General features: G+C 41.1%; 1 pseudogene; it reads right to left on the bottom strand.

The window, feature by feature from the left end:
- LOC115135607 (obg-like ATPase 1) overlaps positions 1-24636 on the bottom strand; it is a 63389-nt pseudogene extending 38753 nt beyond the window's left edge.
- Positions 24637-26146: the final 1510 nt, after the last annotated feature.

A 26146-nucleotide genomic window follows, 5' to 3' on the forward strand; every position in this document is an offset into this window, starting at 1 on the left:
ACATTCTCCTTGTTCAATGTACATCGTGATCTCAAATGTATTTAAGTGACCATAACAAAACTATTGTAATATGAGTTTGAATCGCTTGTTATGTTACGACATAATGCCTATAGTGTTTTACTATATAAAGACATATTTTCTCGTGGGCCCACAACCAGTCAGTTGAATTCGTGCTGAATAAATACACGCATGGTTCAATTGGCCAAGTATTCTCCGAAAAAGGCTGATGACGTGGTTTTAATCACTTTTGAACCACCACAAGATATCGTGTCTATTTTGTAACAGGAATAATCAACTCCAGTTCCAAAACATCCCATGTTTGTCTGAGTACTATCAATAACCAATGCATCTTGCTAGCTATAGAATATTGAGTAACATAATATATATATCTGTTTGTTGTTGTTGTTGTTGTTGTTGTTGAGAAATGTGTATGATATGTCACACTACAGAAATGTAAAAAAGATCTGTAATTTAAATATGTGTTCATTCAGAATTCAGGAGTATTTTCGAAAGAGAAGGACTGATTGAGGAGCTCTGGTAAAACATGAGGCAGCTACGGAAATTAGTGCTTAATTCTAACTTCTCGATAATTACTCAGTAAGTGCCAAATCTCAGGATGTAATTACTGTTTAAGTTCATATAGTTACATGCTATTTACCTGGTTATTTTATGGTACTCCTGGCACTATAAAAGGACGTGATGCTAAACCATTCATTTATTTACATTAGTACCCATTTCCTGCAATCAAATGACCAAATCGCATTCTATTGGCCTCATGCGTAGAATATTTAATGTTTTGTAACATTCTTATAAACATTCTATTTCAAATTTTTTTTTTACAAATATTTCAGTCTTCTGTGATGTATATAAAATATAATATTGAAGTGCAACTCTGTCTGACATGGTACAGGTGTCTTCTTGTTTTTAAGCCCATAGCCATGTGCGTGAGGTGTATACTTTTGTTTGAAAATAGATTTGTTTGAGACTACCCAGAAACACTCTGTGTGATGCTGACTTAGCCCACCGCAGTAAATTAAGGAGAGTCGTGGTATATAGTGGCAGAGGGTACTGCCTAGATACCGAACCCTAAACCTGGACATAAATACAAGAATGAAGGATAATCTCAGTAACACGCCTTTTCTTCTCCCCCAAAAAATCAAACTCAGTTTGAATGTGTCAAATACCAAATTCGGCCTGTAAGAAATGCATTATATCCCCTGTGAAGCTCGCCAGAGCCGTTGATAAGGACCGCTCTCTCACTTCTGAAGGCCCCGTACATACATTCTGCTTGGGAAGTCACACACAACCTTTGACAAGTAATGCAGATCCTTTTTATTCATTGCCTAAAATTGCCAGCAATTACGTGCGTCAGCGGCCACCTGCCTGGCCTGAATGTCTTGTCCGTCTGCCGGGCTGCTGAGGGGGATTACTCTGAGGGGGACCGACCGGCCAGGGCCCCTGCAGCAGGTGAAATGGCCCCGCTCGTTAGTGTAATGAGCGGTCAGACCCTCATGTGCCGGGGTTCTGAAATTGGGCACGCCGCTCCCTCTGAAAGACCAGATTACCTCGCTTACTCACCCATTCTGCAAAGGGTTCATACTCACTCTGTCCTGCACACTGAGAGTACATGACACAGGCAGCATCACTGCCTGCATCCTGCGTCACTAGCGGTGGAGGGACAGAGCAGAGCACGCAATCAAAACAGAAGCAGAACTACAGCAGTAAATACTGCAGAGCTTCCTTTTAAGTCGATATGATATACAGTGTATTTGGATGCCCTCTAATCTTACAGTCTATTCGGTTTCTCACTGCGGAAAACCGAAGAATGTTCTGTCAAAGCACATTCCAAACATTTATTGTATTCATATCTAGATTGTGGGATTGTGGGTCACCCATTGTATGGCCTCACCCAATTTCCAGAGACTGCTGTGGGTGCGAGAGCGCAGAGCGAGAGCTGTGCTGTGATTTGAGTACTACTTCAGATGAAAAGAGACTTGTGAAAACCCTTTCATTAGCCCAGCACTGTGACCCAGGGTTAGCAGCTGAATACGTAAATCTCTATTAATGATTCCTACAGCAGAATACCCCTGACCCCCGATCACTTTCAATCTCAGAAAAAGAAAGAAAAATGTGGCAAAGGGAGACCCAATGGGAAGGAACAGAAAAATACATTTTTCCCATTGGCAGTGTGTGGGAGGGTTATTATTTGTGTTGATGCGTGCTGTGCGGGGGATGCAGTGGACATGCTGAGACACTGACTCACATATTCAGGTTTGAGTTTCTTGTCGCATCCCCTCGCGGCCACCTTTTCCAGCTTCTCCATAATGGGCCCGATCATCTCCTCATCCTTCAGCCTCAGCTCCTCATGGATGATCTCAATGTCCCTCACTGGGTCCACGTTCCCCTCCACGTGGACAATGTCCTCATCTGCAAACGCACCTTTAGAGTACAGAAACAGTATAACATCACTATAACACACTACCACACACATAATTACTTAAACCTTTGCTGTAGCTACAGAGATTCACACACACACACACACACACACACACACACACACACACACACACACACACACAATATAGATAAATACCGGTCAAAAGTTTGGACACACCTACTCATTCAAGGGTTTTTCTTTATTTGTACTATTTTCTACTTTGTAGAATAATAGTGAAGACATCAAAACTATGAAAAACACATGTGAAATCACATAGTAACCAGTGCTGAGCACTTTTTGGCTGCTTTTCCTTCACTCTGCGGTCCAGCTCATCCCAAACCATCTCAATTGGGTTGTGGTCGGGAGATTGTGGAGGCCAGGTCATCTGATGCAGCACTCATCACTCCTTATTGGTCAAATAGCCCTTACAAAGCCTGGAGGTGTGTTTGTGGTCATTGTCCTGTTGAAAAACAAATCATAGTCCCACTAAGCGCAAACCCGATGTGATGGCGTATTGCTGCAGAATGCTGTGGTAGCCATGCTGGTTAAGTGTGCCTTGAATTCTGGTGACAGTGTCACCAGCAAAGCACCCCCACACCATCAAACCTCCTCCTACATGCTTCACGGTGCGAACCACACATGCAGAGATCATCCATTCACCTACTCTGCATCAAAGATATGGTTTTGGAAAAAAATATCAAATTTGGACTCACCGGTCTAATGTCCATTGCTCGCGTTTCTTGGCCCAAGCAAGTCTTTTCTTATTATTGGTGTCCTTTAGTAGTGGTTTCTTTGCAGCAATTTGACCACGAAGGCCTGATTCACTCTGATGACTCATTGCTGTCCCCAGTCCACCTGGTCATCCTGATGCTCCAGTTTCAACTCTTCTGCCTGCGGGTATGGAACCCTGACCTGTTCACTGGACGTGCTACCTTGTCCCCGGGCCTGCTGTTTTCAACTCTCTCTCTACCGCACCTGCTGTCTCTAACTCTGAATGATCGGCTATGAAAAGCCAACTGACATTTACTCCAGAGGTGCTGACCTGTTGCACCCTCTACAACCACTGTGATTATTATTATCTGACCCTGCTGGTCATTTATGAACATTTGAACATTTTGGTCATTTTCTGTTATAATGTCCAACCCAGCACAGCCAGAAAAGGACTGGCCACCCCTCAAAACCTGGTTCCTCTCTAGGTTTCTTCCTAGGTTCTGGCCTTTCTAGGGAGTTTTTCCTAGCCATCGTGCTTCTACACTTGCTGTTTGGGGTTTTAGGCTGGGTTTCTGTACGGCACTTTGTGACATCAGCTGATGTAAAAAGGGCTTATAAATACATTTGATTGATTGATTGATTGATTCACACAGTCTCCTCTGAACAGTTGATGTTGAGATGTGTCTGTTACTTGAACTCTTTGAAGCATTTATTTGGGTTACCTCTAATGAACTTATCCTCTACAGCAGAGGTAACTCTGGGTCTTCTTTTCCTGTGGCGGTCCTCACGAGAGCCAGTTTCAACGTAGCGCTTGATGGTTTTTGGGACTGCACTTGAAGAAACTTTAAAAGTTCTTGAAATGTTCCGGATTGACTGACCTTCATGTCTTAAAGTAATGATGGACTATCATTTCTCTTTTCTTATTTGAGCTGTTCTTGCCATAATATGGACTTGGTCTTTTACCAAATAGGGCTATCTTCTGTATACCACCCCCACATTGTCCCAACACAACTGATTGGCTCAAATGCATTTTAAGAAGAAAAAAAAGACCACAAATGTACTTTTAACAAGGCACACCTGTTAATTGAAATGCATTCCAGGTGACTACCTCATGAAGGTGGTTGAGAGAATGCCAAGAGTGTGCAAATCTGTCATCAATGCAAATGGTGGCTACTTTGAAGAATCTCAAATATAAAATATATTTAGATTTGTTTAACACTTTTTTGGTTACTATATGATTCCATATGTGCTATTTCATAGTTTTGATGTCTTCACTATTATTATACAATGTAGAAAATACAAAAAAAATAAAGAAAAACCTTGGAATGAGTAGGTGTGTCCAAACTTTTGACTGGTACTGTACATACACACATAGGTACACACATATTCATCAGTGTAGGATGCTGAGGGGAGAACAGCTCATAATAATGGCTGGAACAGAGCAAATGGAATGGCAGCAAACACCAGAAAACCATGTGTTTGATGTATTTGATACCATTCCACATATTCCTCTCCAGCCATTACCATGAGCCCGTTCTCCCCAATTAAGGTGCCACTAACCTCCTGGGACATACTTGCACGCACACACACACACACACATGCTGCACTGCCCTATGTATATTGAGATACCCAAAAATGATTACATTCTCAGGGGGACAAAATAAATCAAATTCTTCCACTTCAAAAAGCACAGTGGGAGATATAAGAAAACCATGCTAAATCTAACAGCCCATTCACAATACATTTGACTATTCTACACACCACATACTGTAAGCCAGCACACGTTTTGTAAGCACTACTATGACTCCTCAACTTGCAGAGTCATGGTAAATTCCTCTCACAGTTGTCGTTTCCTTACATGGAAAACATGAGCTCCTTGCCAACTTTAGTACCACACTATGTGAGTGTTGCCAAAGGCATTTCTGTTTTTTATTGTGCTGAGAAACAAAACAACTTTCTGTGCCAAAATGTAAATCTGTATGGTGTGTTGTAGCTCTGGTCGAGCCTCTTCAAATGGTGAGGTGCAAACCAAACACAAACCGCCTGGATAAAAACATGTATCCATAACTTGTTACAAATGTTACTGTAAATAAGAGTACATATAAAATAGAGCCTTCCCTCTGCTACTCAATGGCCTACTTGCCATGGTATTGATGGTGATTGGATAATGAAGCACTTAACCACACAATTTAGGCAGAAACTGATGATGTCCTCCTTCTGATTCTGGAGAAGGGCTGAGGGTTCCGGCCACGGGGCAGGAAGGAACGGGGGGACGGGGGGCTCTGTCAGATGGGGACTGACAACCCTTTAACACCAGAGAAGGGCTGAGGGTTCCGGCCACGGGGCAGGAAGGGACGGGGGGGGGGGGGCTCTGTCAGATGGGGACTGACAACCCTTTAACACCAGAGAAGGGCTGAGGGTTCCGGCCACGGGGCAGGAAGGGACGGGGGGGGGCTCTGTCAGATGGGGACTGACAACCCTTTAACACCAGAGAAGGGCACCTCTCTGGCCCACTATCCACCATGTCATTAACTAGTGTCAGCACAGTGATCGTTATCATTCACCCAACTGGCAGCTGACAAGAATCACTTAAGGATTCCTGGACATCCAGCTGATATATAAACCTGTTTTCTGAAAGTTTTACTTCTATTAAGTCACAGGTAAAACACCATGTAACTCAAAACAAACACGTTTTTTTTCCTGTGTATGTTTCAGCTCATTACTTAGAAAAGAATGAAACCCGTTTTAGTTAAAAGCACTGACATCTTTAGTTGCACGTACACTTTCCATTGTCACGATAACATGAAGCGTATCATCCCCCTGTGTGGTGGCTGTCAGGACACTGAAACTCAGGCTAGAAACATTGCTGTGTTGATGAATGACGCACGCTATGTTCGGCATCTGCGTGTTGGCGAAGACTTACTTAATTCAAACAGCACTCCTGGTTGAAGTGCTGACACCTCAGTGGAGAGGACTGTTGACAGTTGAGGCCCGGTGAGAAAGTTAGTCATTTGACTGATTCATGGCTGTCATACTTCTGATTCTGAACAAGTTTCAACCATGATTCATGTTGGAAATATTGATTCATAGTGCGGATGGGGTTTTAATGGGCAATAGAACACCTCTGCAGTTTCCTAAGTTCTCCTCAACCTGATTTTTAAACAAATTCAGTGATGTGTGTTATATTTAAGCAATAAGGCACGAGGAGTTGTGGTATATGGCCAATATACCACGGCTAAGGGCTGTTCTTATGCACAACGCAACTTGCCTATTGGCCATATACCACTAACCCCTGAGGTGCCTTATTGCTATTATAAACTGGTTACCAATGTAATTAGAGCAGTAAAAATAAATGTTTTGTCATACCCGTGGTACACGGTCTGATATACCACCGCTGTCAGCCAATCAACATTCAGGGATCAAACCACTCAGTTTATAATTGCCAGGTCGCAGTTGTACATGAGAATTTGTTCTCAACTGGCCTACCTGGTTAAATAAAGTGATGTTTTTTAAATAAAAAAACGAGTGATAGGAATCTTATAGTTATTGTCTATCTGGTTTATATAAACATAAAAATGTGTCAGTTCACATAAGAAAACAGTATAAAACAAGAATTTCATACTCTCTTTGGTAGACTTCATCAAGATTCCATCCACCCATCCACCCAGAATCCTCTCTATATCCAGATTATGGCCCAGCTGCAAGGACCATCACACTCCACTCCCTACTCCCCACCCTTCCCCTGGTAAGGGACAGTACTGCACACAAAAAAGGATGGGTTAAAAACAACCCAATTTGGGTAAATATTGGACAGAACACAAGTTGATGCTGGGTTATTGAGCTATGAGCCACCGGGTCAGATCAGAAGTTGATGCTGGGTTATTGAGCTATGAGCCACCGGGTCAGATCAGAAGTTGATGCTGGGTTATTGAGCTATGAGCCACCGGGTTAATCTGTAATTCCGGTTAATCTGTTCTGTTGTCTTGTCAACACATGCTAAGATTGAGCATTGACACCTTTCTATCTTTAATAATGCTTACACAAGAGTATGAGTTTCATAAGTGCCTATGCATATCCCAATGTTGGGATGATTACCACTGTGATATTTAAATAATAATACTACTAATTTTATATTAAGGTATGAAATGTGCAGAAATATTGAAGGAACATTTTAATTTGCAGTGTACAAATTTAACATGAATGACATTTACTCTCACGGATGACTAAAAATAACTATCTAAAAGCCCATTTTTGGATTACTTAAACATGGGATAATTTAACGATCAGTCGGGTTTTTATTCACTTTCATGCTGGGTATTTTTTAAATGTAATTCATAAGTAATTTCACTTAAAAAAAAAAACGTAATTCATAGTTAATTTTTAGGAGGAGTGGGGTGTGGCTTACATATAGGTAGTTTTGGCCACTTGTGAGAGTAAATGTCATTCCTGTTCACCATGTTATGTTTGTACACTGCAAACTTCAATTTCCCCTCAATATTTTTGCACATTACACATTTTAATGACATTATTATTTAAATATCACAACAAAATGGTAACTATCCCAACATTGGGATACACATAGGCACTTGAAGAACTCAACTTGTGTAAGCCTCAATTGGCTACAAAAGTGTGTTGACAATACAACAGAACAGATGAACCGGGATTACATTTACTCTCACAGGTGGCCAAAAATAATCTGAAAGCCACACCCCTACTAAGCCCCGCTCCTGATCTGACCCGGTGGATCACAGCTCAATAACTCAGCATCAACAACCCAACTTAAAAAAACAATGGGTTGTTTGTGACCTAACTAGCTAGGTCAAAACAACCCCATATGTGTTCTGTCCACTATTTAGCCAGCTATGTGTTGTTTTTAACCCAGCATTTTTTGTGTGTGTGTTCCAGACTCCCTACTGTGCAGGGAATATCAAATCTCTGACTGACCAACAACACCCCTGCTCATCACTGGGAGTCTGAAAGTGGGAAAAAAATGAAACAATCAAGAGAAAGAGAAACAATCAGCAAATCCATTCTGTATGGGCTTGTTACACTGGCTTCTTCTGGCCCCTGACATTACACAACAGTATGTGGATTTTTTCAAATAAAACTAGCAATCTGCAACTGCTTACATCACCATTCAATCATTTTGAACTGTGTGATAGCGTGATGAGATCGACAACAAAATTACAGACGAACATGAAATCAAACTTTCCAGTCTCATTCAAGTCAACAGAAGCTCTACACTTTGGTGCAAGCTGCCATGATCATGCGCGTCGTCGTGCTCATGGTAAAATGAACTTATCCAATTACTCTTTGCCTAATCAGGCTGTTTTGGTTCCTCTCCTCTTCCAGAGGTACTCCACAGTATAAACAGTTCACTTACGCCACACAGAAAGGGGCTAATCAGTGGAATTATTGTTTTGCTGCTCCAATTTGCCAGCTCCCAGATCTACACTGATTAGAATGAAAATGTGCTATTGTGTGCACGGTCCCTCCATGAACTTAAAGTGAAAATAATGCAATGTGAATCATTTGTGAGAGGCACAAATGTGCATACTGACAAAGGATTCTGATTTTTTTTTCGGGGGGGGGGGCAGATAAAACAATAGTGTATGTGAGGTTTTATTGTTCTATAGGATACATCTATAATATCCATTTGGTGGTTACCTAATACATTGTTGGAAAGGCTTTACATAAGTGATATAACTAATTATAATAGCAATATTTTGATACTGTTAATCATTTAAATGAAAGCCCTCACAGCAAAAGGACAAATACTATATCAAGAAAAAGCTATATTAAACCGAAGAGCATAATACTAACTCACTATTTAAACACACAGAATTCATAAATGGATTGTGAATTCGGCCAATATTTGACTATCATCACGGCAAAAGAAAGAAGCTCCTCTGTCCTAAGTTTAAGAACAGCTGATCCACTACCCCTTCGGTGATCTAAGACAGTCTTTACTGAACACTACATTGCAGAGTAATTTACTTTCATTTCCTCTAATGTCACATTTACATCACACCAGGCCCATTCAGGCCTTAGTAAGTGGGCTACTATCTATGTATGAGGAGAAAAAGAGAAGAAGAAAAAGAAAGCAGAAGGGAAATCTCCACAATTAGGCCTTTAACGACTGGGTCTGGGTAGGCCTCTGTGAAGACAGCACTTATGAGACTGCGGCGCCACACAAAGCCACAAGCAAGACTGTAAAAAAAAAAAAGAGAGAGGGGGGGGGTCTGGTTTTCAGGAGTCAAGCTTATCTTGCAATTAACATTTTACTACTTCATTTCAAATACTGTATGTTTTGAAGAGACCATTACCAGGTGTGCCTTTATTGACAGAACAAAGGGCTTTATCTTCTCAGGGCTTGTGGCTCAACACTGCCCTGACCAGAGGACGGCCGAGAGGAGGGGGGTCTGGGGAAGCCTTGCCTCAACATAGTCATGGGATAGGACCAGGGCTCTAAAAGTGCAACTAATTTGGTTGCATATGCAACGAAATATTTTGCTGTGCGACCAGGAGTTTTATTTTGGGAGCACTGTGTGACTACGAAAAAAATCTCCCAGATAATAATTGGTGTAATGATTAGGCTACGCTGTACCTTTGTTTCCGAGGGCCCTGGAGAAACTAGCGAGTGCAGATTAGTTAGCGCCATGGTTGCACCATGACTACAGAGAAAACGGCTTGCTTCTGGCCCAACCAGGTCAAAAGATCTGACTCAGACCAGCGCAACATATGTATCTTCCTATTGCGAGTCTCCGGGACCGCATTTTACATTCATAAACCATGCCGTGGAACGTTCTAAAACGACTCGCCCGTCGACATCGTTAACCATTTGTTTCACATTCGTTTAGTGATGTTACCTCATTGGCTAGCAGGCTAACAAACCTGGTGACTTTACCAGTATATCCAAACATTTGGGGGCACTGGAAAAAAGGAAATGGGATAGCTTCTTCGGGTTAGCAATGATCGTAGATAGCAATGAATGAATGACACATCTCTTGCATGTTGTCATCACAAACCTTTCATTTTTAAAGAGACGTATGATTTTCAATGTAATGCATCGATATAGGAAAATTGCGCTTTTACACAATGTAGAAACCTAATATTCCACATGACAGGTATTCATTTCAACATTTTAGCTTTAATTGATAATGACTGAGGAGGCGGTGTTTGGAGGATATATTGGCATGGGTGTTCTCGAGGGCCGGCAAACCATTCCAATATATCCGCCAAACACCGGCTTCAAGAGCATTATCACTTTTATACAACGGGTTACCAACATATTCAAATAATGATTGACATATTTTCATTAAGAACTTTATTTTGATGAATGTATTCATAGTATTACATCCTTCCACAAGATATAGTCCTGACACAAATCTAGGGTTGCTACCCAAGCCAGCTGGTCGTTCGTTCTATCGGTTCGGTTGCTAGAGACGCGACCCAGTCGTTCAGTCTTTTTGTTCTGTATCTATGGACGCGAACCAGTCGTTCGTTCTAAATGTTCCATTGTCATACTGTCTGGCAACGTTCTTATCCCTTGATTGCTAGCTAGTCAACTTCGGCTAACTTAAAGTCACATTAAAAAAAACGCTTCCAGAATAACAGCAAAGTAGCTGCATTTGCATTTTTTTTAAAGCTGTTTTCTAGGGACATTTATTTGGATACATCCATAACAATGAGCTAATGAGGCGCGATTTCCCATGGCATAGTTAATGTGCTCACTCATCAGGACACTGTTGTTCAGAGGAGCTAGCCAACAACACAGCTAACACAATTTCTTCAAACTGAAGCTGGAAAGACTGCAAACTACCTGTACTTCATTTCGTTTGACCTTTTTTGAAATGACATTTCTTTGTATATATGCATAAAAATGATGCCAGCTGATACATGATTTCGACTGGCTGAGAAACGCTGTCTGCCTGTCTGTCTGCTGGAGATCAAATTTTAACATTGAAACCATTTTGAAATGTCGGAGAGAGATAGCAAGGTTTATACACATTGAAAACTAAATGTTAATAATGAGATAATGTCTGGACACTTTTTATAGTGGAGATCAAATGTATAAATTGCTTGGCTGGGTTGATGAGACAGTGGATTGCGCATTCAGGATTAGACCCACCCATTGTACAATTTATAATAAACAAATGTATTTACAGTCTTACATATTAGTTTCTAGGGCAAAACATGTGCTTCAAAAGTAGCTTGAATTAATATAGGCCCAATATAGGCTGTATCTCAATCAATTTAAAAAATCTTATTTTCTGGTGCTCCTAAATTTAATGTTGTGCTCTTAACTTTTTCAAGTGATTTAAAAAAATAAAATTTAGAGCCCTGGATATGTTAGAGCACCAGTGGGAGCACCAGTGGGAGCTAAGGACCATAGGCTCTGTTGCTCTGTTTCCCCTTTTCTATTACTTTCTATTAGATGCTCTTATTCAGAGCGACTTAGCTGGTGCATACATTTAGTGAGTGCATACATGAGTACTTTTTCATACTGGGAATCGAACCCACAACCCTAGCATCGCAAGGGCCATGTTCTGCCGACTGAGCGTCTAACATGCTCTGCCTTCTCTTTTCTTAACACGTCTCAATAGATTGACTCTGCCTTTTTACAGCATCGGCAATGTAGAGTTCCATTCCCATAGTGAAATGAATAAAGTTCACAGGCATGAAGAAGTACAAATAGGTATCCAATCAAATCAAACATTATTTGTCACATGCGCCGAATACAACAAGTGTAGCCCTTACCGTGAAAAGCTTACTTACAGGCCCTCAACCGACAATGCAGTTCAAGAAAGAAAACATTTACCAAATAAACTAAAGTAAAAAAATAAGTAACAACAATAACGAGGCTCTATACAGGGGGTACCGGTACCGAGTCAATGTGTGGGGGTAAAGGTTAATCGAGGTGGCGAGCAAAAGGTTTGTTACATCTCTTGTTCAAATCATTTGGCACTGTCGTGGGCTCATTGTTTTTGTTGTTGTTTTCCCCCTCTGGGCTGCTGACATGTGAGCTTTCAATGAACCAAGGTGACAACTGTTTCAAGAGGCCATATATATTCCGTTTGTAGAGGTGAAACACTTGAAAACATGCAGCTAGTTTGAGGGGCTGATGTCATTACTTTTCGGGTCAAGTACAAAGACAAGGAGAGACAGGAAACAGATCAATACTGATCAAACGGACTCCTCTGATGTTGCTACCTGGAGAGGCTATGTGGTCAACATAATTCAGTCAAATTACAGTATTCACTGGCTGCTAATTTCCTGTGCATGTTTTCACATGCGAGAGGGGGGAAGAGCACATCTGAAGCGCTTGCATTCCTGGCCCAGCTTTTAAGATGTTCTATACAAACCTAGTACCGCAATTCTCCTGGTATTCAGAGCAGTAGAAGCTACTTTATGGGCCTGTCAGGAAAGCACATTATGGCCACCTTCCCTGCATCAAAACACCTCCCAACGCAGACATGACTCTTTATGTTGATTCTGGGAATATCTTTGTGTGTATATATATATATCATGAAACAAGGTGATAGCAGACTTTCATGTCGGACTCATCTTCCTTCTTTTAGGTTATTTAGTTTCTCAACAGAGAGCATAAACGGAAAATGCATCTGTATCTTACCTTTTTTGTTTGTTAAGGATATCAGAAATGTTATGTTGGTATATAAGTACGTCCTAATTTTTCCGACAAAGATCCCACGTTTCATAATTGATTGTCACACAATGACATTGTTTAGTCCTATGAATATTAGTCGGCTACCTCATAAGGTATCTCCCATTCCAATTTAAACTCAAGCCAATTGTAGTACTTCCAACCAAACTGATGTATCAAATGTGGTAGCCTTTCAGCAAATATTTTTTGCCACTGAAAATGGGTACCAAAGTAAAGAGCTGACATCTGACTGAGAAGATAACCTCTCAGTCTAGTTGGTTATTTATGCAGCTGAAGAATGAATGTACTGGGGAGGCTCCAGATTTCATTAACTTTGATAGACAATAATGGTGTTCATTCCCTTTTCATTTAAGCCTCCTCTGTTGTTTTTTTCAAGCCACTGGGTCTGAGGGTGCCTTGATTGAAAGGAACCATCATATGCACATCACTGTTGTCCCCCATCATTCAGAGAACAAACCTTTTTAGATCCTTAACTACCATAGCGGTGCTGATTGCACAGGCACCAGCAATTTCCTAACCAACCGCCACCTGAACAATGATGTGTACGGCTTTCAGACCCTCCAGCCTTTCAACGGTGAATCATTTCACAGTTTGGAACGAGATCTCCATAGCAACTCCTCTTTGAGGGGTTTAGAATCAACATCCAATAATTCTATGATCATCGGGCCCAGCCATTCCAAATGCTTCTTTTCACAGTGGACAGGGAAGGGGGGCAGGAGGAGGAAGCAGACAAATTCTACAGTCTATTTCAGGCCATTCATCCAGCAGCCCCATTAGAATTCAAAATATTTCGACCTTCAATCACCAAGCATGTTATCTGGAGCTGCTGTGATCTCCAGTCAAGATGGGTAGACGTTTTAGTCTAGTCAGCCACGATGAGTGGAGGTTGACAAAAACTCATTCATTCTGGCAGAATCAAAATGCTCTTTTAAACGGCGTGACAGTATATCTCAACACAGCCCACAAACAACAAGGAGGATTCTGTTCTTCCCAAGTAAAACAGAGCAAAATGCTGTGCATCCGCTCTGTGTCTCCAGGAAATCACATCACTCTGTAAAACAGCAGACCGTATAAATGCAGGGGCTCATGACAACACGCCGACTGCATTTCTAAAATAAATGATTGTGCTAGTGCATAAAAACAAAGTAACTTAACACATCATTAATTTGCTCTGCAGATTAAACGCAGTTCTGGAAAGTATGTAATTCTTTGATATCTGTAGAACACTTAGAAATGGAACTGGGGTCAATTCCATTTCAGGTACTATTTCTCTTAATACTGGAAATAGTTTGGAGTATGACTACTCTAACGACTACTGAATACACATCCACTTGTATTATAACTGCTCAATAAAGTTGTGACAAATGCTCATACATACAAAACACGAGTCTAGCTCGACATGAAGTGCCTCTCCAGCAATGTAAACAAAGACAAAACACACACAATCCGGTCTGTGCATTTTGTGGCTTACCCACTAAACAGTCATGTTTGTGAATGCAGTGTGACCAGCTATGAGGACACTTACAGGGTGCTGTCAATTCATTATGCTTTCATCACGGTCGTTTCCTTTCCATCATAAACAGTATTTTACAATACCAGTGGATGATTTTGTCAGGCAGTCATTACCCAGGGAACATAGACACTAGTAGTAGTGCCTAAATGTCAGAAGTAGGAAATATCGTTAAAAAAGAAAATTGGAGAAATAACAGGGTGAGTTGTCATCCCCAGAGGTTCCTGTTTACAACATCACATGATCACATGATCACATGATCCCCCCTCCATACCAACACCAGAGGGGCCTCCACAGGAAAGCCAGCGTACAGTCTCATACCCAGACCCCTTTGCCGTCATTTGGCAGAAAATCAATGTAATGGGCAAATACGACCAGTATCTGGGTTGTTGACATTTTTTATTTTTCTTAAATTCAAATGAACATTTTCAATGTTTTATTCATCAAATTACAGACAGCAAATACTATATTATGACTGTAACCGATTCAATACTTTCTCAATATTTCCTCATGTAAGGTATAGTAATGGCATGCTAAGCCTATTTCTGCTGGTTTAAGGAGAATCTTGTTTAAACGCAGTAGTAAGCAGGTGTTCAAGGCATTCAATTAAAGTGAGAAGAGTCTGAGCCAAGAAAAACTGCTGCTTTCCAATTGATTGACCAAATCCAGTCTTTGTGGATGAATGTACTACAGTTTATACTGCTGCTATGGCTACGCACATTGAGAAAGACAAACACATGGATGAGAATGACTCATACCTATGTACCGTATCAGACTCTGGTAACAGACTATTCATAAGCATACGATTTCTGATACTGCCTTCGACCTGCTCACGCAACGACTAGGGACTAGTCTGTGAGCATCCTCTTTCTTCAATAAATCGCTGGAGATGAAACCAATGTGAATGAGACCACGTGGGGAAGCACGCTTGCTGGTAAGGGACACAGGAGACTCAGTAGAGTCGGTGAGCAGGAACGAGTTTGTCTGTGTGTCTGTGTCTCAGGAAGAGGATCCAACAGTGTTCCAGTCACTGCAGAAGCACTCGGAGCACTTACCCTTCAAACTACTCCCTTATGAAATCTGGGCATTTAATAGAACCAGCTTTCAGGATGCCATAATGCCGCTTAATAGTTTTTGGAAGGTTTCGTTAAAAGCAAATCCACTGTTTATACAGGCTTTTCAAAACCATTTAGGGGTTGAAAAAGATTCATAACATGCAGACTACTGGTAGAATTGAGCAACTACGTCTGACTTGACATCAAAGTTCCCACGCCAGGCTGAAAAGCCTGTTTGACCACTGCCTGGCTTCGATAAGTCTATAGCTAAGGTATGTAAAGTTGGAGGAGGGTGCACTTTTTAAAACAGTGTTCCCACGGGCCGCGTTTGGCCTGTGGGTAGGTTAATTTGGCCCCCCCCAACTTTTCTGAGCAATTTTTGGGGGAGAATTTTCATTGTTGGACATAAAAGACCACTCCAAGTTATTTCAATTTTGGAAATCAGTTCCCAAGTATTACAATGCATAATAGAGAGACACGTGATTGTAAAAAAGTAGGCAAGGTTTGAAATGGTCATGTTTTAGTCAAATATTAAATCTGTTTGGGATTCTTGTCACTGCCAGAGGAGATTCTCTTGATCAACTTGGAGTCTACAAATGATTTGTAATTACTTTCTGGCCCCTCGAACATCTGCTCAAGAAAGAAATGGCCCGTGGCTGAATCTAGTTGATGATCCCCGGTTTAGAACATAACCATGCACATCAATATACCAACAAGTTAATGATAAAGACATTTTAAAACTGCAATGTTTCACTATTAAAGGAAAACACAATTTAAATGTCTGTTTTCCAGAATCTTCAGACTAACTACAGAGGCAGTGTAGTTAAATCAACCTGGATTTCTATAGCAACCTGCAGCTGTTGGGCTGGAAAAGTGATGAATTTCAATTTAGACAATATCATCTGCAATTATGCTTTACTTCTTATAGAGTAGAGTCAAGTGTTTGTAGAGCTGAAGCTGAAACAAGGAAGTGGTCTACACTGTCCAAGATCTAGCATCCTTCCTCTAAGTTCTGATAATATAGGGACAAATCACTACTGACAAGATTGTGTAATTTAAACAAAATGAGAAAAATGTCAAAAATGTATTGTCTTGCGTAGTTTAGTCCCTCGTTTCCAATGGAAACAATTGCATATAGGCCTACATTCACAAAGGGTTTCCATAATGGCAATTGGGAATAAACCAAAAGTGAAAGAAGTTCCGTTTTACTGGCTGGTCTACTGTAGAGCATGGCTGAGATTTCCAAACCTCCCCCACTTCATTTGATCAGGATCGGGTCAACCAGTCAGGCACAGGTACATGCACTAACAAGCACACTATTGACACTCACTTAGGTTGAGCGCCAGCTCTGCCACAGAGCAGCAGCCTTTTGTAGGATGTTTTATAGAAGCCCGTTTCTAATTTTCAGACACAAACATGCCGTTCCAGGCAAGAAAAATTGTGCTCGCCCCCCAACCGTATAATCAAGCAATATAAAAGAAGTGCCTGGAATACTGCAGCCTATACTGCCTGACACCAGATAAAACATGTATATAATTGCAAAACAAAACCAGAAACGTTTAATGGTTAACTTGTGGAACATACAGCTTAGTCTCTAAGGAGTCCACAGAGGGACAACAATGGTGTCAAAACAGATCGTCGTAAAAGAGTACAGTAAAAGCACCAGCATCCTCTCATCCTCATTTAGAAAGTCTGTTTTCTACATACAGACATAAAAGAGCTGGTTTTGGTTTGAGGATCTGCTTCATTTGATTTCTGTCACTATAAAAAAAAAAAAGCGAGCACATACAGTTGAAGTCGGAAGTTTACATACACCTTTGCCAAATACATTTGAACTCAGTTTTTCCACAATTCCTGACGTTTAATCCTAGTAATAAAAAAAATCCTGTCTTAGGTCAGTCAGGATCACCACTTTATTTTAAGAATGTGAAATGTCAGAATAATAGTAGAGAGAATGATTTATTTCAGCTTTTATTTCTTTCATCACATTTCCAGTGAGTCAGAAGTTTACATACACTCAATTAGTATTTGGTAGCATTGCCTGTAAATTGTTTAACTTGGGTCAAACATTTCAGGTAGCCTTCCACAACCTTCCCACAATAAGTTGGGTGAAATTTGACCCATTCCTCCTGACAGAGCTGGTGTAAGTGAGTCAGGTTTGTAGGCCTTCTTGCTCACACACACTTTTTCAGTTCTTCCCACAAATGTTCTATAGGATTGAGGTCAGGGCTTTGTGATGACCACTCCAATACCTTGACTTTGTTGTCCTTAAGACATTTTAAAACAGCTTTGGAAGTATGCTTGGGGTCATTGTCCATTTGGAAGACCCATTTGTGAGCAAGCTTTAACTTCCTGACTGAGATCTTGAGATGTTGCTTCAATATACACAACATTTTCCTGCCTCATGATGCCATATATTTTGTGTAGTGTACCAGTCCCTCCTGCAGCAAAGCATCCCCACAACATGATGCTGCCACCCCCGTGCTTCACAGTTAGGATGGTGTTCTTCGGCTTGCAAGCCTCCCCCTTTTTCCTCCAAACATAATGATGGTCATTATGGCCGAAACAGTTCTATTTTTGTTTCATCAGACCAGAAGACATTTCTCCAAAAAGTACGATCTTTGTCCCCATGTGCAGTTGCAAACCGTAGTCTGGCTTTTTTATGGCGGTTTTGGAGCAGTGGCTTCTTCCTTGCTGAGTGGCCTTTCAGGTTATGTCGATATAGGACTCATTTTACTGTGGATATAGATACTTTAGTACCCGTTTCCTCCAGCATCTTCACAAGGTCATTTGCTGTTGTTCTGGGATTGATTTGCACTTTTCGCACCAAAGTATGTTCATCTCTAAGGGACAGAATGGGTCTCCATCCTGAGCGGTATGACGGCTGAGTGGTCCCATGGTGTTTATACTTGCGTACCATTGTTTGTACAGATATATGTGGTACCTTGCTCCCAAGGATGAACCAGACTTGTCGAAGTCTCCAATTTTTTTGGTTTGAGGTCTTGGCTGATTTATTTTTTATTTTTCCCATGATGTCAAGCAAAGAGTTTGAAGGTAGCCCTTGAAATGCATCCACAGGTATACCTCCAATTGACACAAATGATGTCAATTAGCCTATCAGAAGCTTCTAATGCCATAACATAATCTTCTGGGATTTTCCAAGCTGTTTAAAGGCACAGTCAACTTAGTGAATGTAAACTTCTGACCCACTGGAACTGTGATACAGTGAATTATAAGTGAAATAATCTGTCTGTAAACAAATGTTGGAAAAATTACTTGTGTCATGCACAAAGTAGATGTCCTAACCGACTTGCCAAAACTATAGTTTGTTAACAAGAAATTTGTGGAGTGGTTGAAAAACAAGTTTTAATGACTCCAACCTAAGTGTATGTAAAGTTCCGATTTCAACTGTACATACATTGTTAACAAACTATAGCTTTGGCAAGTCGATTAGGACATCTACTTTGTGCATGACACAAGTAATTTTTCCAATAATTGTTTACAGACAGATTATTTCACTTATAATTCACTGTAATTCACTGAGTTCCCCTGATTTTTATGCAGATAAATAACTTTTTAGGGATAGTGAAACTATTCCGTGAAAGCTGAAAGGCCATTTCTGTAACACGGGTGCAATTCAGCATTGTTGCTTTCCGTTTATCATGCCCACTAACTGCCTTTGTATTCTCAATAAATACACAGATGTGAGTGCATCAGTAGAACAACCCCCACAAAATACTTCTCACTTGTCTGGCTCACTGTGGCAGCATAGAAATTACTTATAGGTCTCCCTCTGCCTGAAGTTCTTTTGTGCCTCTGACATCATCTTTGTCTTACACAATTAAAGTGTTACACGCTAGAATAATTTAAATTGCTGCTACTAAAATGGAGATGGAGGCTCGTATAAAAATAGCCAAATTTGTTTACTGATTGTATGCAGCTATTGACTTTCCCATTTTGTGAAAAGAGCTCTGATTAGTGACTGGGCTGTGGCAGGCAGAGTGGCCAAATGGACAGGGTTACAATACAGGCCATTTTCCTAATTGTTCCCAAGTTCTCTCTGCAAGGGATTACTATGTGGACAGTATAAGTGTGTCATTTCATTTCTGAGGCCATTTTCCAATAGCCTTTCAACTGACTCCTTGCGACAGACTGAGACTGCATGTCTAGAACTACCTCAAGACTCTGATGATTATCTCAAATGTGTTGCTTATGACATTTTCATATTTGAGCACATCCATGGAACAGTTATCCCACCACTGTATGGAACAGTTATCCCACCGCTGTGTGGAACAGTTATCACACCGCTGTATGTAACAGTTATCCCACCGCTGTATGGAACAGTTATCACACCGCTGTGTGGAACAGTTATCACACCGCTGTATGAAACAGTTATCACCCCGCTGTGTGGAACAGTTATCACACCGCTGTAAACAGTTATCACACCGCTGAACAGTTATCACTGTATGAAACAGTTATCACACCGCTGTATGGAACAGTTATCACACCGCTGTGTGGAACAGTTATCACACCGTTGTATGGAACAGTTATCACACCGCTGTGTGGAACAGTTATCACACCGTTGTATGGAACAGTTATCACACCGCTGTATGGAACAGTTATCCCACCGCTGTATGGAACAGTTATCCCACCGCTGTATGGAACAGTTATCCCACCGCTGTATGGAACAGTTATCACACCGCTGTGTGGAACAGTTATCCCACCGCTGTATGGAACAGTTATCCCACCGCTGTATGGAACAGTTATCACACCGCTGTATGGAACAGTTATCACACCGCTGTATGGAACAGTTATCACACCGCTGTATGGAACAGTTATCACACCGCTGTATGGAACAGTTATCACACCGCTGTATGGAACAGTTATCACACCGCTGTATGGAACAGTTATCACACCGCTGTATGGAACAGTTATCACACTGTTGTTTGTCCTCTACATGGCTATCCTTTTTTCCTGTGATTAAGAAGCCTGTCAGGAAGGGATTCGTTTTCTCTCCTCAAATATACAGAAGCATGTCAAATTGCACCCTCCTTTCCTTGTAAACAAACCATTGAAATATACTGTACAGTATCCAGTGGAGGTTACGGGATGACTTCCACGAAAGGGTGTGTTGGGTATGGAAGGATATCGTTTCCTTAGACAACTGGTCTGAGAGGAGGTTGTCTGCTTTTGTTGATGCAATGGAGGACCACCCACTGTAGGACCAACCACAACTATGCTTTAGCAATGATTTACTCCGTAGGAGCAAGTAATGCAAGGTGAGATGTACCTACAGAGGATATGTTGTAACCGTCAATTTTGTCAACTGTCTCTGTGAAACCGCTGTTCTTGTGAGGTTGCACTGTTTATAACAGGTATTATGTTAACTTACATGTACTATATTGACGTTATATCACTACTAAAATGTGTTATATTCAGTTTAAATATACAGATAGGCTTCCTGTGATGCTGTGCTGTCCCCTGTCTGTGGTTGCTTCAGGGAGAAGCAGCCATGTTAATATTGGTCTTGTTCACTGGTTCCAGTCTAGGGGCCAATAGAGCATTGCCACTTCAAGCCATATCTCACAAGACACCGTTTAGAAAACATGCTTCCATTTTGCTGTGCGACTCAGGTGTTTTAAAAAGCTATTTAACTTTATGTCATCCGTTAGACCTTCCCAGAGGCTTATATCTGTAAACCATATGCCATGGCTGTCTCAGTCACCACATCTCAACCCAATTGAACATTTATAGGAGATTCTGGAGTGGTGCCTGAGATAGCATTTTTCCACCACCATCAACAAAACACCAAGTGATCTAATTTCTCGTAGAAGAATGCTGTTGTATCCCTGCAATAGAGTTCCAGACACTTGTATAATCTATGCATTGAAGCTGTTCTGGCTCATGGTGGCCCAACGCCCTATGAAGACACTTTATGTGGGTGTTTCCTTTATTTTGGCAGTTACCTGTATTTTCAAGATGTTGTTATATGTTTTGCGTCAATTGATATGTGCTTACAGTTGAAGTCGGAAGTTTACATACACCTTAGCCAAATACATTTAAACTCAGTTTTTCACAATAAACAATATCTTAAAGGGGAGGCTGAACCTTCTGATTTAGTCTCGGTTTCAATTCGCGTCATTAGGAAATGCGACTGAGAATGAGATTTGGGTTTTGGAGGCGTGCTTTGATGTGGGTGTCTGTTGTGTGTGTGTTCGAACATGGGAAGCATTTGTACTTTCACTCTGCCAAAACAGTTACCGTCACTCACCCTTCTATGTAACTTGAAACAGTCTAACCAGGTCTTGTGTGTGGAAGTATCCTAGACTAGCTAGCAAGCTAGCCAACTTCTTTTGCCAATTAGCTTCAGCCGGCTGGTGTGCTACCTTGGCAAAGTTGGTTTGGCTTTGGATAGCCTATCTGTGGGGCTAGTTAGGGACCGTCAATAAATGACATGATGTAAATGGGAGAATACTTTCATGTTGCACACCGTTTAGTTGTTTAGATGTTTTCAATATTTGTATATGAATTTCTACAGTTTATAATTGATTTGAGGCTTTTAAATCATTGAAATTTGGAGCTACTGAAATGTTAAAATATTGTCCCATATACATTGTGTAATTTACTGATGGTGCCTAACTAGCCTCATAGGGATATCGACTGTCAAACCAAATTGACCATGGGCATTAAGATTGGGTTGCATGCAGCTGCGGTCTGAATGGATGATTGCTTGGGTGCTGCCAGTTGTGGGCAGGATTGAAATAAATCTAACCCGAGGAAAACTGTTACGGTACATTTCATTCCATCACATACTATTTTTTCCTAATTATCTCGCAAATCTTTGTTTTGGACCAGACTGACTTTATGACCAAAATGATCCTATTTACACTTTGTAGTCAATTTTGACACTAGAATAAAAATGTTTCTGACTCATATCGATGCCACAAAAGGAGAAGTTGCTTATTATGTTCAGTTTCTCTTTAATCGTACTGTATTTTTGCCATGCAGGCTACTTACCCTTTGTTGTGCCCAACCATAATCAAACGGTGTCATTTTGGGATCAGGTTACGATAATCTGTGGTTACAGGAAGCCGCTAAAGACTTCCCCCTGAGTCTAGTTGTATTTCCCAACCTCAGAGTAGTGTGCAGTGAGTCTACCAAACCAGGCACAGGCCCTTTCATTAACTTTTCTCTGATTTCAATTCAGAGAGAAACTCCCAATAGGAATGTGAGTTTTGGGTCTGGCTTCATCTGCTCTATTCCTGAATATTGTGTTGATCTTGGAACCCAGCAGACAGAACCATATAGGCCTCAGTAAAAAGCTCTGCCAACTGCTTTCAAAAAGATTCTACAGCGAAGTATGAAGTCCATTTTCCAGTAATTGTTCTCTTTACTAGCTCATTCTGGGCGGTGCATGTACATTGGGACACATTTCTAAACAAATGAAAAGCCTGTCGTTTTAGACAGTGATATGCAGTGCGCTATAGCCTGGCAGGTGGGACTCACGTGTCGTGTGGAAGATGCCATCGCCGGCACTGATGTGGGAGAGGAAGGCATTGCCCAGGCCCTGGCCAGCGTGAGCTCCCTTCACCAGTCCTGCTATGTCCACCACGTTCAGGAAGGCCGGTCACCTTGCTGCAGAACAGGTAGTAGGGGTTAGGGTAGTATATAACTAACAAAATACAGAAAAGGACAACGTTTGGGAGGTGAAAGTGTTCCTCAGGTTTTTACGTATGAATCAATACTGCCAGAGGAGATTGCCAGTGATCAGACTTTCTTGTTTTCAATGGAAAATATATATATACGTCTTCAAAATCATGTCTGGGGCATTAGCGACCTATCGCTGACTAATTGGTAGCCCTAGGAGCCCGTGGTCCTATCAGCCCTCGCACTTAACGCAGATAAAGGAGAAATAGAAACCAAGCAGCAGCCAGTACACCAACACCGGCCCTACACCTTAATCACCCTCGTACTGACAACAGAGGTATGTGCCATACCTTGATTCATCATCAGGCTCCTACACTCTGGAATATGTGGTTGGAGACACAAGAGCTGTGACTAAAGGGTGATAGGGTTTATGTCATATTAGTCCTAGCAGAGTCATAATGCGTATGTTTTTGCATTGCTCAATGCTGAACATGTTATACAGTCTCTTTCGCAACACCACCAACCCCAGAGAGACAGAGAGAGACATTCGTTCCCTGCTGTGATTTATGACCCTCTCTCACATCAACCCAATAGGATGGTCTAACCTCGCTCATAATGACATACGATAGCCAGCCACTGACACTTAAATGTTATGGCCTCTTACTTAAAAGACAAACATAACATGGAAACCTGCAGTTATCCCTTATATGTATTGTAAAGGACTGGCAACTCAATGTCAACAAAATGTTTGTGTCTTTCATGTTGCAGTAGTGTACATTTGCGGTGGCCTATACATATTTGCCAGAGAGCCCAAGTCTGAAGTGTGAATAATACGTGAACAGTGAGACCCCATACCTGACAGGCTTGTGGAATTGGCACAGGAAATCATAGCGTTCATCTGGAATGGGCACTCGGCTTTCATTTGGGTCAATGGTGCAGAAGGGGAAATTCTCAGTTGCAGCTTGACTCTTTGTCAGTACGTTGAAAAAGGTTGACTTCCTAGAAAGAAAAACAGCAGAGAGGTCAACACATCCCAGAAACTGTTTGTGGATCCTGATGGCTTGAGGGTATGATGTTGGTTTATTCAAAGACCTCAGCAAAGCCTGCAAGGCAGGAGGAACATTTCATCTCCACTATGGGAAAGAGGTCAATCTAATATATTCAACATTTGAGCTTCCAAATCATAAATGTCCTGATTGTAAAACATTAAGCCCATTTACAAGGTCAGATCATCCCATAATAGATCAATTGTGGTTGGAATCCAGGAGAAAATGACGTTTTTGATAGATATGAGCTGTTGAACGGGATCAGCCAAACATAGCCCATGTCGTGCTCACTGAGAGATTTCTGTTCCACAGCACAAGCACCTCAAGAGTGCTTCAGGTTGTACTGACTACCCAATGAATGCAAGTGTAATAATGGCAAAGGCAGTTAAATATAATCCTGGACAGTTTTATCTTGGTCCCCTCACCTGATGCTCTCCGCATTTCAATGATTGGTTGGTTTAGACTCCAAAATCTACAAGACTCGAATTGCCTGGAGATTGCTGTGATGAAGCATGGATTCCTCACACGTCGCAGGATTGCTCCATCTGTTATCGTAGATATTTCAAGGATGTTTGAGATCATCCTCAGAAATATACAATCTGCCTATGCTTTACAATGGCATATGAGGATATTAAGCGGAGCGCTTCCCCATGTCCCCAGACAAAGGGTATTGTATATAGTCAAAGAATATTTATATGACTTGACCTTAATGTTAATGAAGACCAGTGTTATTCTGCCTACAGTGGTGGACAAAAACATGTCGCTTCAATCATCTCTCATGTTTGTATTCATCAGCTCATCACAGAGCAGGAGGCCAGTTGAACAGCAGTGCTTGCCGGGTAGGGTGGGGAGCAGGGTGAGGACAGGGGTCATTGTGAAGCCCCAGGCTTGCTAATGTTTCATACAGGAGAGAATATTCCCAGTGGACACACATGCTATCATCTCTATCCCTGTACAGTGGAAATGACAAATATCATGGCAAATATCACAATGAGTGAGATGTTGCTGCTTGGCAGGCTTCAGGATTTGACAGCATGGTATCCTTTGTTGTATGTTTTTATATGGGTAGAATCTTGTAATACCCACTCATTAATAAAAAGCCTTTTGTGGCTGTTTATTCTGATCTATTAGACTTAAGAGTCGGTTGAGATTCTGAATTATTGAATTAAATTTGGCAAATGTAATCCCAGATATTACTGGTGCAGGGTTTGCGACCTTTGGGTTCACATGCACTGTACAGTGAAAGGTATACATACTCCTGCGTCCACAGTAATGAGAGCCTTATGGCATGTGGCCTGAAATGAACTAGTCCAGAGGCTCTCAAAGTGGGGTCCGTACGCGTAGGTACTGCAGGGGGTCTGCGGACAGATCTCAAAATATATATATATTTTAAAGTGGATTATTATTTATTTATATTTTAATAATATTACTAAAAACAGCAGATTAAACACTTTTTTTTTTGCCACGGGATCCGTGGAATAAGTTTAGAGGGTGTAATACAATACAATGTAATTTTATTCACCTACAATTTATGTTCTTAAAGGGCCAGTTTAGTCAAAAACGAGATTGTCTTGTGTTTTATATATATTTCCACACTATGAGGTTGAAAGAATACTGTGAAATTGTGAAAATTATGACAATGCCCTTTCAATTTAAGAGCTGTTTTAAAATAGCCTGAAATTTCTGCCTGTTTTGGTAGGATGGAATTTTGGCCAGCCTGGTGTCATCACCAGGCGGTAAAACAGTTAATAGACCAATAAGAAATAGAGTTCCAAACCTCTCTGCAAATAAAAGCTCATTTTGAGTTTTCTGAAGTCGGACATTTACATACACTTAGGTTGGAGTCATTAAAACTTGTTTTTCAACCACTCCACAAATTTCTTGTTAACAAACTATAGTTTTGGCAAGTCGGTTAGGACATCTACTTTGTGCATGACACAAGTAATTTTTCCAACGTTTGTTTACAGACAGATTATTTCACTTGTAATTCACTGTATCACAATTCCAGTGGGTCAGAAGTTTACATTCACTAAATTGACTGTGCCTATAAACAGC

Source organism: Oncorhynchus nerka, linkage group LG1 (assembly GCF_034236695.1).
Source record: "Oncorhynchus nerka isolate Pitt River linkage group LG1, Oner_Uvic_2.0, whole genome shotgun sequence".
Lineage (NCBI taxonomy): Eukaryota > Metazoa > Chordata > Actinopteri > Salmoniformes > Salmonidae > Oncorhynchus > Oncorhynchus nerka.